Raw genomic sequence first — 16,138 nt, 5'->3', positions numbered from 1 at the left:
CCAAACAAACAAACCTATACGAAAACCAAAAAATGATAGGTTCTGCTGGTGTGTGTACAGCGTTATACCCAGTTATACCGCGCGTGAATGGCAATCGCACAATCTAGGCATGTATGACGTATTGTTGCCTATGGATTTATACGGGACTGTGTGCTGCTGCCCTGCTGGCGCAGTCGCTGCCGTGAGGACCGGTTTCTCTCTCTTATTGAATCAACATTTTGAATGACGTATCACAACATTCAATCAGTCAGCGAGGAAATATATATTCAGTCCCCTGGGTTTATAACTATACAGTATAGGTACACACGACGCGAAGAAGAGTGTGTCCATTTTGAATCTTTTTTTCACCGGATTATCTAAAAAGTGCTGGTATGTCTGTGTGCACATAGCCAAATATGCGCTGATGCATTTCCCTGCCCTTTACACAGCCGAGAGTTCTTGGCGCTTGATCAAATGCGTCACCCACCTGTTTATTCATATTTTTTTTAAATTCCTTTTATAATTTTTCTCTTCTTGTATTTGATTCATTTTGATAAAATTGAAAAAAAAAAAACGATATCTGTTTCTCCTTTCAACACAAGGAAAAAGTAAGTTTTCAAAATTTCTTACATTACCCTGGTAAGTCTACCTATTTATTGTTATGCATTGTATTTCTTGTGTTATTAATTTTTAATTCATAATTTTCGTAATTTTTTTCTTCATGCTAGACCTATCTTTTTCTCCCCCCCCCCCATCGCTTTGTTTTCTCAAGATTTTTGTCCCAAAAAATCCACTAAGAGACGACGAAGTTTACGGGATTTTAGCAAATAATTTCAGCTTTGCTGACTCAACCCAAAAAGAAAACGTGTTAACTAGCTAGAACTAAAATAAAAGAAGATGTAGAACAGGATAAATTAAGTTTTCACATTCTGCATATTTCTTTCTGTATTTTTTTGTTGTTTTTTTTTTTTTTTTTGTTTTTTTTGTTTATTGTTTGGAGGTATCGGAAACCCAAGAGAAGTTGTAAGACGAGGAAGAAGATATTAATTGGACCGAAGAAGCCAGAGAAGAAATTGAAGCAGGTATGCCGAAGAAGGTTCCTCGTCTTTATCTTATTGCATTGCATTATTGGATTTTTTATTTTTATTTTTTTTACACCCCTAAACTTTAACAAAAAAATTAATTGAATTACTTAAAATGAAGATTGGCTTATTCTTGTGCCGGTAGGTACTGTATGTCTGTTTATTAATCTTAACAACCGGCTTGTACAGCATTACCAATAAACATATGTCTGTTTATTAATCTTAACAACCGGCTTGTAAGCAATGTTTTTGAAAAACTATTTTCCAGACCAATAATGATACTCTAGCTACTTCCAAAAAATAATATTCCTGGTGCCATCAGGGAGTAACAATAAGACACCAAAACAATTGAGTGATAAAAAACTCAAAAAATTGATAATCCGATGTTGATTCAATGGATCCATTGGAGAGCGGAGAGTACGAACTCCTCAAGGAACAACCTATGCTCATTCTGGCCGCGACTCAGACCACAACACCAGCAACTGCAGCAAATGTAAGTTCCAGCCCCGGCAGTACCTATCCAACTGCCAATCCCGACCCTGAGCAAGTCGAGGAGGAAGATTGACTCGAGCAGCGAATCAGAGTCAGAGCCTAACCACTCGGTCTCTGTTCCTCCTGACCCACCGACTGCCGTTGCTTCTGGCCACTCGGCCTTTGCTTTTACTGGCCCACTGACTACTGTTTCTGCTGGACACTTGGCCTTTGCCTTTTCTAGCCCTCCCATCTCATCTGCTACTGGCTACTTGGTCTTTAGGCCTTCTGGCCCTCTGACTTCAGTCGCAGCCGGCTATTCTGTCTTCGTTCCTGTTGGAGCAACTTCGTCTGTTACTGCTGGCTAGGAATTTGTACCTGTTGGCCCGCCAACTTCTGTTGCTGCCAACATGTCCTCTCCGACTTAAGACAAGGCTTTGTCTGAAACTTTTCATGTAACAGACAAAGACATGTCTTAAGTTTTCCTTATTTTTATTACATTGCCTTCTTATATTTGTTATACATTTATTTTATCCCTTTTCAATTCACAGTATAAACGTCCAAACGTTTATATTCCCTTTCATAATTTTATAAAAAAAATTCTGTTTTAATGGTATGGGTGACATAAAAAATTTCAGACAAAGACATGTCTTAAGTTTTCCTTATTTTTATTACATTGCCTCCTTATATTTGTTATACATTTATTTTATCCCTTTTCAATTCACAGCATAAACGTCCAAACGTTTATATTCCCTTTCATAATTTTCTAAAAAAATTTCTGTTTTAATAGTATGGCTGACATAAAAAATTTCAGACAAAGCCATGTTTTAAGTTTTCCTTATTTTTATTACATTGCCTCCTTATATTTGTTATACATTTATTTTATCCCTTTTCAATTCACAGCATAAACGTCTAAACGTTTATATTCCCTTTCATAATTTTATAAAAAAATTCTGTTTTAATGGTATGGGTGACATAAAAAAATTCAGACAAAGCCATGTCTTAAGTTTTTCTTATTTTTATTACACTGCCTCCTTATATTTGTTATACATTTATTTTTTCTCTTTTCAATTCACAGCATAAACGTCCAAATGTTTATATTCCCTTTCATAATTTTATAAAAAAATTTCTGTTTCAATGGTATGGGTTACATCAAAAATTTCAGACACAGCCTTATCTTAAGTCGCAGAGCATGTTGAGGGTTGCACATTTTGAGAATTTTTTTTCTTTTTATCTTAGCATTTCTTTAAAAAACTTAAACCTTAGCGTAAAGCAATTATCAAGTTTACTTCAAGATTTGAAAAAAAACATTTTTTGAAAATTCTTCCCATTTTCATTGTTGGAGCTTGGATACGCTGCTTAAAAAGTCGGTAAATTTTTAATGTGTAGATATTCACAAATGGCCTCCGGCGGTAAAATTTGCAGGGTAGAGGTTTTGTTATATTGACTCCGGCGGTAAATTTGCAGGATAGAGGATATTAACGCTTTGCCTCCGGCGGTAAATTAGTAGTGTAGAATTTTTCACGCATTGCTTCCGGCTGTTTTTTTTTCAATATGTATATTCTTTAATTTTACTGTTTAGTTTTGTGTAAAAATTTTTTTTTTTCGCGAAATTTTGACTTGTCTGAGTCATGGCTAACAAAAAAGCATCAGTAAAAAAAAATGTATCCTTATAAAAAGTAAGACTATAACTGAAATTGAACCATCAAACTCTTTATTACTAAGCCGGTGCTATAACCATTATGTTATTACAGATTACAAATATTATCATTTAAAAAATATATATATTGTTTTGCGTCAACGCCGTGTTTTTTACGTGAAAAATTTTCTATTACGATATATCGTCGGTACCACATCTTGGCTGCGCGTACCCATCCCCTGAAACGCCGTTATTCACGATAATTGATGTAGGCGGGAGTGGGCTTGAACCACCATACTTGACATCTTAAAACCAGAGCCATAGCCACTACACCGTCAGCTGCTGTGATTGTGTAACCTTTGCTAGATTCAATTGGCCTCCGGCGGTAAATTTGTAGGGTAGAGATGTTCAAGCATTGCCTGACATAAGATATTCACGCACGATTGAATTAAACGGACGCGACAACGAATACGATTGCGGTCACGGGGCAGACGAGTAGCGCACGATCGTTCATTATTTTAGTGCTTATTGCGGGTCCGTCCGTTATTTTAGCGCTAAGCGAAATCCGTCATCTGTTTTAAGCGGCTCGCACAGCAATAAACAGTTTCGTTGAATATTTTGTGCTAGATCTAGCACAAATCTAAGCGTGCGTGGCGATAATGATTGCATTTTGTTTAACTTTTGTGAATTGCGCTAAACGTAGCGCAATTAAGTTCATTGATAGCATTTACGAAACGAGGAGAACCAGCTAAAATAAATATTTTCAGCGAAAAATCGATAAGTCAAATATTTCGTGCTAGATCTAGCGCTATGTAAGCGCGCTTGTCGAAAATGATTTAATTGAGATTAACGCACGCGCGATGCGCTAAATTCTGTGCAATACATTTCACATATAATTTACGAAACGCTTAGCGCCACTTAACGCACATCGCATTTAAGTAAAATGAACGGGCGCACTTCTCGTAAATTTTGGCTTGAAATTAATGGCGCTAAATTTTGCGCATCTTGCAGACGCATACACATAGGCTAAAAGAGCGCCTGTAATTTGATCTATTGGCCTGTATAGAAATGTACAGTCACGCGCATGTCTATTTTTAGCGATTATTGCGGGCCGGTTCGCCATTTTAGCGCTTGCGCTAATTTTTTTCTTCTTAATAACTTACGCGCGATTAAAAAAATTTTGTGCGCTACTTAACGCGCATCACACTAAACGAGCTCTCTCATCATATGAAATTTATCCCGCTAATATTTTAACCATAAAATTCACTTGCTGGCGACGACACGTACACAGATTAGTCCGATTATGGGTTTCACGACGGTCGATCTGTCCCGGTTGATCGGCTACCCGTCGTTGACGGCTTTTCTTTACGGCCGAGAGACCTCGCTACTCAATAAATAAAACAAATTATAATTTAAAACCAAAATTTGCGAGAAGCGCGCTTGTTGAATTTACTTAAATGCGATGTGCGTTAGCCTTAAGTAGCGCAGAATATTTAAAGCGCGTTTCGCTAATAAAATAATGAAAATAACCGCGCTAAATTTTGCTTATCGTGCACAAGTTTATTACAAGTAAATGACAAGCGCAATGCGAGCTTACATCGCGCAAGATCCAGTCTAGATCTAGCGCGAAATATTTGACTAATCTATATTTCGCGCTAAATATTTTTTTACCTGGATATCCGGGTTTCGTAAATTATATAATGAACTTGATAGCGCTACGTCTAGCGCATCCCGCAAAAGTTAAGCACAAATAAATCATTAGCGCCATGAGCGCTAAGAAAGATAGCCCTAATTCTTGCTCGAAATAATTGACTTCGTTATTTTTCGTGCAGTGAGCCGCCAAGAACGGGATGGGCGACGATTACGCTTAAATAACGGACGGGTGCGTGTGCTACTCGTCTGACCGCTGTCGCCACAATCGTTTTCCTTGTCTCGCCTGTTTAATAAATTTTAGTGCGATGCGCGTTAGGTAGCGCAATAACATATTTATTTAATCGCTTTCGCGTTTCGTAATAAATCTGACGAAATGGATTTTCGATAAAGTATAGCGCATCCGGCATCGCGTGCTATAGTGAAGCACAAGTAAATTATTAGAAGCCTACTACGCGTTTAAAAGTGTATGCTGTTATTTCCGCTTTGCCAGCAGCCTGAAATAGCGGACAGGCGACATAGCGCTAGATCTAGCACGAATTATTTGACTTTTTTAGCGCTAATGTCCGTTTCTGAGCGAAGACCACCTGTCTATACTGTTTTAGGCGGCTCACTCCGCGCAAATAATTAATTCAAAAATATCGTGCTAGATCTAGCTCATAAGCGCGCATTGCACTAATGATCTGGATAACTTGCTTGTGATAAGCTAAATAGCGCACGATAAATATCATCATAAAATTTAAGAAACGAGCAAGTGCTAAAAATAATATTTTACCCTTAAATTCCGTGCTGGCCAGACTAGTGAGACTACCGCTTGCTTGCAACGACACACATGTGGTTCATGTAGTCGCAAAGGGGCAGTACTGCAATCCCGGAATAAAACGGCGAAATATTACCGCAATAAATTTCAGCCCAAACTTTGCGGGATGTGCTTCCGTTGTATTTACTTTAATTCGATGCGCGTTAAGTAGCTATATGAATTAATTTTTTTAATAGAATTGAATTTTTTCTTTAATATTATGATAAAATTCATGACGAAGAATAATAAATAACAATAAATAGCAAAATGTGCGTAAGTTAATCTTAATTAAATCATAAGCGTCATGCACGCTTATTAGCGAGAAATCTAGCGCGAAATATTTAACGTAATTATTTTCATGGAGTGAGCTTCTGAAAGAGTGGACAGGCGACGCTTAGCGATAAAGTAACGTGTGATGCTCAAAATTTGGCGCAATTTATTTCAGCCGGAAATTTGCCAGAAGTGCGACAGTTAAATTTAGCTTACTTGATTATGATGCGCGGTAAGCAGCGTTAAATATTTATTCCAGTGCTTGCGCGTTTCATAAATAATAGGATGAAATAAATTAGAATAAATTTAGCGCAACGTGCGCAAGTTAATCAAAAAAACATTAGCACAATTCGCGCTTACATAGCACTAGATCTAGCATGAATTAGCCTATTTGACTTCGTAATTTTTCGAGCTAAAGATTTATTATAGCGGTTTATCTTCGTTTCATAAATTATACTATATTAAACTTGATTGCGATTAATTTATCGCATCCCTCAAAAGTTAAGGAAAAATTAATCGTTATTAGCGCCATGCTCGCTTAGATAGCAATATAGATCTAGCGCGAAATATTTGACTTTGTTTTTTTTTGTTCACTGAGCAGACGGGCGGCACTTAGCGCTAAAATAATGGATGGCCGGATCCGTGATAAGCACTAAAATAACGGACAAGCGTTCGGTACTCGTCCGACAAGTCACCGCAATCGTTTTTCTTGTCGCGCCCATAATAATATTTGATACAATGCGCGTTTATTAGCGCAAACTATTTATTTCAGCGCTTGTGCGTTTCGTAAATTTTCGAATTTAGCGCTTCGTTCGCAAGGTAAGTACAAATAAATTATTAGAGCAATTGACTTGATTGCGATGCGCGTTATGTTTGTATGATATGTAGCGCTAAATATTTATTTTAGCGCTTATATCGCTCTTTTATAATATGATGGAATTAATTGCGCGTCATTTAGATCATCGCGCGAAAGATAATTTCAATTTATTTTTTAGCGCCATGCGCGCTTAATATATAGCGCTAAATCTAAAACGAATATATATATCTAAAACAACTTTCAGCATTCATAAATTTTCTCATAAATAAAATATATCTAAAATAAATCTGGCTGGATATAAAATATATCGCAAATATGTAATCTTCGCGTTTACCTTTCGCTTAGTAGCGCTATATATAATAGTCCCTTGTCTATAAAGTGCAAAGGGCTAAAATGGGGAGGAGTTTGTTTGTGTTTCTGTCTGTTTGTTTGTCCGTAGGTGTGAACGCACGCTGTGATTGGTCGAGCTTACCACCGGAGGCAATACGTCATCACATCTATCTTACAAGGATACCGCCGGAGGCTATGTCGCTCTACACTGCGAATTTACCGCCGGAGGTCGTGCGGGATTTCTCTACCCTACAAATTTACCGCCGGAGGCCAAGCGTGAATATCCTATGTCAGGCAATGCGTGAACATCTCTACCCTACAAATTTACCGCCGGAGGCCAATAGAATCTAGCAAAGGTTACACAATTTTAGCAGCTGACGGTGTAATGGCTATGGCTCTGGCTTTAAGATGTCAAGTATGGTGGTTCAAGCCCACTCCCGTTTACATCGTTTATCGTGAATAACGGCGTGTCAGGGGATGGATACGTGCAGCCAAGGTGCGGTCCCGACGATATATCGTGATAGAAAATTTTTCACGCAAAAAACACGGCGTTGACGCAAAAAAATATATATATTTTTTAAATAGTTAAATTTAATCTGAAATAGCATAATGGTTACAGCACTGGCGTGGTGATGAAGAGATTCATGGTTCGATTGATGTGATAGCCTTTTTTTTATAAGGATAAATTTTTTTTACGGATGCTTTTGTTAGCCATGACTCAGACAAGTCAAAATTTGGCGAAAAAAAAAATTTTTACACAAAACTAAACAGTAAAATTACAGAATATACATATTGAAAAAAAAACAGCCGGAAGCAATGCGTGAAAAATTCTACACTACTAATTTACCGCCGGAGGCTTAACGTTAATATCCTCTATCCTGCAAATTTACCGCCGGAGTCAATATAACACAACCTCTACCCTGCAAATTTACCGCCGGAGGCCATGTGTGAATATCTACACATTAAAAATTTACCGACTTTTTAAGCAGCGTATCCAAGCTCCAACAATGAAAATGGGAAGAATTTTCAAAAAATGTTTTTTTCAAATCTTGAAGTAAACTTGATAATTGCTTTACGCTAAGGTTTAAGTTTTTTAAAGAAATGCTAAGATAAAAAGAAAAAAAATTCTCAAAATGTGCAACCCTCAACATGCTCTGCGACTTAAGATAAGGCTGTGTCTGAAATTTTTTATGTCACCCATACCATTAAAACAGAAAATTTTTTAGAAAATTATGAAAGGAAATATAAACGTTTGGACGTTTATGCTGTGAATTGAAAAGGGATAAAATAAATGTATAACAAATATAAGGAGGCAATGTAATAAAAATAAGGAAAACTTAAGACATGGCTTTGTCTGAAATTTTTTATGCCACCCATACTATTAAAACAGAAAATTTTTTAGAAAATTATGAAAGGGAATATAAACGTTTGGACGTTTATGCTGTGAATTGAAAAGGGATAAAATAAATGTATAACAAATATAAGGAGGCAATGTAATAAAAATAAGGAAAACTTAAGACATGTCTTTGTCTGAAATTTTTTAATGTCACCCATACCATTAAAACCGAAATTTTTTTAGAAAATTATGAAAGGGAATATAAACGTTTGGACGTTTATGCTGTGAATTGAAAAGGGATAAAATAAATGTATAACAAATATAAGGAGGCAATGTAATAAAAATAAGGAAAACTTAAGACATGTCTTTGTCTGAAATTTTTTATGTCAACCATACCATTAAAACAGAATTTTTTTAAAGAAAATTATGAAAGGAAATATAAACGTTTGGACGTTTATGCTGTGAATTGAAAAGGGATAAAATTAATGCATCACAAATATAAGGAGGCAATGTAATAAAAATAAGGAAAACTTAAGACATGTCTTTGTCTGTTACATGAAAAGATTCGGACAAAGGCTTGTCTTAAGTCGGAGAGGACATGTTGGTTGCTGCTGCCAATCCGGCCTTTGAAACTGTTGGCCCGCTTAATTCTGTATCTGCTGGCTAACCGGCCTTTGTACCCGTTGGTCCACCGCCTTCTGTTGCTGCTGGCCATCCGGCCCTTGTACCTGTTTGCCCGCCGACTTCTGTTGCTGCTGGTCATCCGGCCTTTAAAACTGTTGGCCCGCTTAATTCTGTATCTGCTGGCTAACCGGCCTTTGTACCCGTTGGCCCACCGCCTTCTGCTGCTGCTGGCCATCCGGCCTTTGTACCTGTTTGCCCGCCTACTTCAGTTGCTGCTGGACATCCGGCCTACGTAACTGTTGGCCCACCGACTTCTGTAGCTGTTAGTCATCCTGCCTATCTACAGTATCCTGGACAGAAACTGAGACAGCGATTTTTCTGTCCTAAACCACCTAGTGGCTGGTCAGAGAAATTGAAGTCTCTGTTTTTTTTTTAAAGGCTGAAGAATGAAGAAAATGATGCACTTTTCAGAGCAAGAAAAACAGAAATTTGCTGAAAATCGTAAAAATACGCACTGTAAGCACTCTAGGCTATGTCTCACCTTAAAACAAGGCAGTGGAATGCTAAAAGGGCTTTTTCCGATTTCACCAAGTTAAACTTTTTCTTGGTCTGGAAATTAAATCTGTTTCTTTAGCCTACAGCCTTTTTCTTTCCGCCGTTGCCGATCTTTAAAACGGCGGACACGTCCACCATCTGTAGGCGCAAGTATTACGTTATCGAGTCACATCAAAGCTCCCATTCGCTCTGAAGCAGAAATGGGGGGGGGGGGGGATCGTGTGCCAACTTTAACCAAAGGCAGTCGCTCTCACTGATTTTTATCATTGGCTCGACTAAATTATGGCGGGGACATGGGCAGAACCGGCTGTCAAGTTTGAATACCGAAGAAAAAAGATTTACCAAAGAAAAAGAAGAAAGGCCTCCAGTGTTCACTCGTCCACCAAGGATTTTCAACACGACTCAGCCGAGCCGATGGGTACTCTTTTCAGGGCCGACCACATTACCGAATTGCGGAAAATTGTCAAGATGAGATCTCAAACAGAGAGTGGAGCTGATCGTCAACAAAAAGTGTTTCCGTTGTCTACTACCCGGCCATCCGAGCAAAGGCTGTACCAAGAAAAAGACCTGCACCCACGAAAACTGCAACTCATTTCATCACCCGATTATGCACGGAGCACCAAGAATGGACTGGATCCGGAGAAATAGACGACGCCCGAATATATAACGCCTGCATCTGAGACGCCAACTAGTCTCGTTTCCACTCCCAATTCTGAAAGGGGGAAAAAGCTATTGCATTAAGCAAGCCTCGACTGGAGAGGTCCAGTTAACCGTGGTGAAGCTGAAGGTCGAAAAATTGGCCTCTTGTTCGTCACCTATGCTTTGGTTGATCCAGGCTCAGAACTCAGTATGATGTCACGTGAAGCGCTCCGAGCACTAAAATTGAACCGCCCCAAGGAATTATTTATGGTAACCCTGCACGGAGATGCTTTGATGGCTGTACAACGGGAAGACGTCACGATATCGTCGCTCGACAACTCCTTTTCTTTCGTCGCAATGGAATTACTAAAGATAAAGGGATTCAATCTTCATCCCAGGACGGTCAATTGACTGAAAGAAAACTAAATTACACGCAACTCGCCGATCTAGAATTCAACCTGATCGACTTCTCCAAGGTTACGATATTCCTGGGGTTCTTCGTCCTAGACTATCAAGAAGCATTGAAAGAACTAGAGAAACGAAAACTAACTCCAGATTCACCAGGCCCATGGGCAATCAAAACTGTGTTTGGGTGGTGTTTTTAAGACCCCCTACTGCAAGCAGCCGGCCACAAGGCTCCGCCCTCTTTCAACATCATCCGCAACCAACAACCTCCATCCAATCCAATTTAAACGAGACAGTCCACCAATTATGGTCGATCGAATCTTTTGGTACACATCCGGATGTGAAGGCGCCAATCAGCAGAGAAAACGCTAGATCTTTAAAGCTACTCGAAGAAAATGTCAGCTACTTAGGTAAACGCTATGAGGCGCCGCTTTTATGGAAGATGAACCAACCCAATCTGCCTGACAACTATGCTGTAGCATTGTCTCGGTTCCACACGCAAGATCGAAGTTGGAAGAAATCCCCCTTGGAAGGACCAGTCGGGCTCACGTGGTACCTCCCACATCATGCAGTTTTTCATCCGGACAAACCTGGATAATGCCGGGTAGTTTTTGACGGTGTCGCAACGTTCCACATAATCTCCCTTAATAATTGTCTACTGACCAATCCAGACCTGTTGACGAGCTTAGTAGACGTGCTGTACGCCTGCGAGAAGGGCCGATAGCCATTTCAGGTGACAATAAAGTCACCAATTCTCATGATGCATTCTGAATTTACGTATTAACCTACGAATTTCCAAAACGGAAATGAATTCTCAACAAATTCGAAAACTCCCCGGAGCGAAGAAAGAATTTCCTTTTGTGAAATCCAAATTCGACAATAGGAAAACGGTCCCGGCTCAATCCGCCGGTTATTGACTTTGAATTCAGGTTATTGACTTTTGGCTCATTATATATTCTTATGACCTTGCTTACATGTGCTGTATGGCGCAGGTTCAGAGGGCAGGGCAGGGCTATAGAGTTTAATGAACTTATAAATGCCCATCAACTCGGGAATACCTAGTAGTCTTAAATTTTATGTTACCGCCCATACTTTTGCAGACTAGCAGACTTTAAAAAGTCTAACAGCAGAATTTTTGAGACCAGTCTTCATTTACATTTTGACAAGTGCGTGCAAAATTAGTTCCTTAGAGAACCAGCAAATTTTGGAGCAGTTATCAGCGCAAGTGCGCGTTCTGCAAGCGCAAGTAAGCGAGGCTAGTCCAATGCCACGAGAAACCACTGGGACCGAACCATATAGTCGACGGTACACAAGATCATCTACAGGTAACTGACTTAAATACACCATCAAATCTTAAAATTATTGTCATCCATTTATGGCATTTATATTGTTATGCCATTTTTTTGTTTCAGAATTCGTTTTTATTTAATTATTCGTCTTATAATATGCCCCCCCCCCGTTTTCTGCATGATATTAATTAAAAAATTTAATTTTTCTATCTTTTGCACTTATAAATTTAGTAGGCAGACCTACTACTAGACGACATAATAGATCAAGCTCCAGCATGGAGAGACAGACTGCCTTTCTTGCGAATACTCGGCGACCGCGCGCTATTGACGGTAAAAAATATGACTAAAAAAAGATTAGAAAATTTGTCATAGATTTTCTGTTTTATTAGATGGAGAATTCGAACCTGAACTATTTTTTAAGGTGTTAACTGTGGTTTCAAAAAATTTTGACCTGATTAGCAAGCCTAAGCCAACAGCAACGAAGGTCATTGAATTGAATGCTGTTGGATTAGGAGAGATCACAGTTGAGCTTAGTGAAGATGACAGCTCAACCATGGTTTTTAATTTTTAAAGTCCGCGTCCGTCATTCCGATAGAAGTGCCTTACTGGGTCTCCGATCTGCATCATCTTGAGTTCGTGACTGTGCGAGGTGTCTTCTACCCTTCTCTCCAACGCTCATCTAACTTCACGTGCTCGTAGACGCCAGTGAATTGGATTACGGCGCCTCTGGCTTACCTGTTGTTGCAAAATAAGAAAAGCAACTCTACCATGTTTGTGATGTTCAAGTGTAGAGCCACGGATAGAATAAATGGCCACCATGCTTGGTTCCCGTTTGGCCCGAACCATAAAGTCCGAGCTCCGGTTGAAAATAGATAGCGAAATATTTTGGTCGGACTCTTCTACTGTACTGCGTTGGATTAACATGACGCAATTTTTGGTACCACACCCGACCACACCATGGTGGCCAACTGAGTCGGCGAAATTCTTACCATCGCGATTCCATAGCAGTGGTTATATGTGCCGGGCACTTGTCACAAGTCGAAACCCCACCGACGACTACAGCCGTGGTGTTGAGGCGTCCGTCTTGACGGAAAATTATTAATGGTGGGCTGGCACAGATTTTCTTCTTCAGTCCCGGGTGAGCTGACCAGCAATGCCAAAATATTTCTTCCAGCCAGTCAATGACCTGAAATCAACTCTTCGAAATGGGCCGGAAATATTTCCGCTCCTACAACTCATCCGCTTCTTCTCATAATTCAGCCAAGCTACAGTATATGCCGGCTAAAAGATTCTTGTAGAAGCCGAAATGATTCTTGTTATGTCTGCGTTAAGCACTGTATTCGAAGTACACAAGGCGTATGAAATACACAAGACGGGAACAAGACCTTCCTCCACTCTACTCTTGGCTCGAATGCCGTTCACCCCCTGGCCCTCTGGCGTGAGCCTTTCGTGCGCCATCTGTGATCGCATTCAATACATCACAATTCTTGTTCGCCTCGCCCAGCGTGAAGAGTACGGAAGGGAATACAAAGGACTCAGTGAAGAAAAAGAGTTGGAATCAGGTTCAAATATCATCACACTAACCCCTTTCTTCTATGCAGAAGCAAACTCGATCCGCGTAGGATGACAACTGGGCTCCAGTAACTTTCCACTGGCCATCAAGCATTCGCTGTCATTATCAGCGGACCACCTTGTAACTAAATTAATCGTAAATAGGTAGTATATTTTCCTTAGGCACGCGACGGTCGAGAGAACTGTTACAGAACTACATGAAAAATATTAGATCCCGCGATGCAGATCGTAAATCTACCGCATCCTCAAGAAAAGTTTTTATTGCCGGCGTTTCCGTGCAAAACTGGACATTCCAATCGCGCTCTTCCAATCCACAGGCTTGAAGACGACCGATCCACATTTTCCAACACAGGAATATATTACTTCGGGCCAATCATGACGACTGTCGACCGACGAACGGAAAAGAGGTGGGGAATAATCTATACGTGCTTGGTGAGCATATCTGTGCACTTCGACATGGCGAATCACCTAGACACTTCCTGGTTCCTTTTGGCATTTTCGAGGTTCACGCGCAGAAGAATTCGGCCAGACCTGATATATTCAGACAACGGCACTAACCTTAAAGCTGGTGAAAAAGAACTGAAAATCAGACTGGATCGTATTAATCAAACGGCCATCGCCAACGAGCTGGGCGCTCATAATATCGAGTGGATATTTTCTCCACCGTCCGCCCCTCATTTTGGCGGAGCGTTCCTGACTATCGAACGACGAAACTAATAAAAAAAGTATCGGTGCGATAATCGCCGATAGTTTTTGCAACGTTGCCAAAATTTTCCCTGAGAGGTTTTTAAAATTCTTATTTTAAAAAGCCGAAGGCTTACCGCCTTTTAAGGCCGAGATTTTTCCGACAGTCCTCCAAATACTATTAACCATGAAAGGTCCCTGGGGAATTGGGCGGGGAAAAACGAAAACGGTTTTTTGGACTTTAACGCTATCGTGATCCACCGATCACGACGCGACCTATCGCATTCGACGTAGAATGACGGTTTATATATACAATGATTAATTTTTATAATTGTTATAATGAAATTAACGGGGTTATAAAGGGGGGAAAACACCAAAAAAAGAGAAAACTTCAATAACAAATGGAAGATAGCTTGCCAAAAAATTAGAGAATGCGATTGCTTCTAATAGAAAGAAGAACTATCCCTTTAACATAAACACAAATAAAAAACCGTGTAATTTCTTTGTTAATGAATTAAGAAAATTCATTTTTAATATTATAAATTCATGTTTAATATTTTAAAATAGAATAAACTAAAATCAGTAATAAAATTTGATTTGATTTTTTTGGCGCAAATTTCAAAAAAATGTGAATTTCAATCACGAATTTAACATATATAAAATTGACTAATCTAGATGAATTAGATTCGTAATTTTCTATATTAAGAACGAAAAACCTCTATTTTTGCTATACCTCCGAGAGGCGAGGGGCCTCCTAACCTATAGCGAACCTGGCGGGGAATTTTGAGATCCTTTACTAAACACCCGCCGGTCTTGGGGATAGCCGAGAGTGTACCTTTCCTATTATATCGTGGTTTTGGCTTCCATTACTCCAAGGACAGAGTAATAGATAATGGTGTACCCACTACCATGTTAACTCCTCCTCTCGGAAATTTTTCCTAGAGCTGCAGCGAACATCACGACTCGATAGTGAAAACTGAGCTTAGGTATCTATGTTTATCCTCTATCACCAACGCCTCTTGCTGTTATACCGAGCGAAACCTTCGGCAAAACCATCCCCCATTTCCCACCACACCTGCTGTGGCGCTAATTTTAAGAGCTGGGAAGTGGAAAGCTAGAAACACTTTTAGGGAAAAAGGAAATGGAAGGCCTCCTGTCCTAGTGGCTACACCATTATCTACTACTCTGCCAAGGAGGTCTACAGACAATTATTTCTTTCTTTTCTGGGTTGCAACCATTATACTTCTAACATCGAGTCCACCAGTCAAGGAGGCCGGATTTGGGGGTCTGGGGGGCTTATCATTTTTGGGGAATTGGTGACAAGGCATCGCAGTACATCCCCAAATAAACCATTTTATCGGAATTTTACTGTTTTTTGTTGTTATAGTTTTGAATTCTTCACGAAAAACTATGAGGGCCCACCAGAAATTGTAGCGTTTTTTCGGGTTTTTTACATCAGTTTTCGGGTGAACCAAGCCGTTTAAAAAACGGATTTTTCAGAAGATTTTGCCCCTTTCCACAGACGTCTTGCCCCGTTTTTTATCTAAGCTTTATTGGCAGAGATATAAGGGATTTAAAATCTGGAAAATTTTCCGCCATTTTCTAACGATTTTCGTAATCATCCCACTTCATTTTGCAAGCCATCTACCGGCCGATTTTGAAAACCCTCTGGTGTGTAGGACAAAAATCTGAATAGCCGGGAGAAGAAATTTCCCTTGCATTTTCAAAATCTAGATATTATTTATAAACATGGATATGGAAAAGACAGGACAGGACAAAGTTCATTTTGCAAAAAGCTAGCAGCAGCTAGTAGCATAGATAAAGACCACTGGTTGATGCTGTGCTATCCTTTTAGCCCTATCCCTACTGACCCCGAGTTCTTGGAGTGCTTGTAGTGCCTCTAGCGGATAAAGTACTGTACTGCACCGAGGCTACGAAGGGTTTTGCAGACGAAGATTGTTTTCCCTCTGTTTTGGTAAAATTCTTTGCCGGCATTT

Source organism: Daphnia pulicaria, chromosome 1 (assembly GCF_021234035.1).
Source record: "Daphnia pulicaria isolate SC F1-1A chromosome 1, SC_F0-13Bv2, whole genome shotgun sequence".
Taxonomy (NCBI): Eukaryota; Metazoa; Arthropoda; class Branchiopoda; order Diplostraca; family Daphniidae; genus Daphnia; species Daphnia pulicaria.
The sequence above is the reverse complement of the archived record's forward strand: the minus strand, read 5'-3'. Positions refer to the sequence as shown.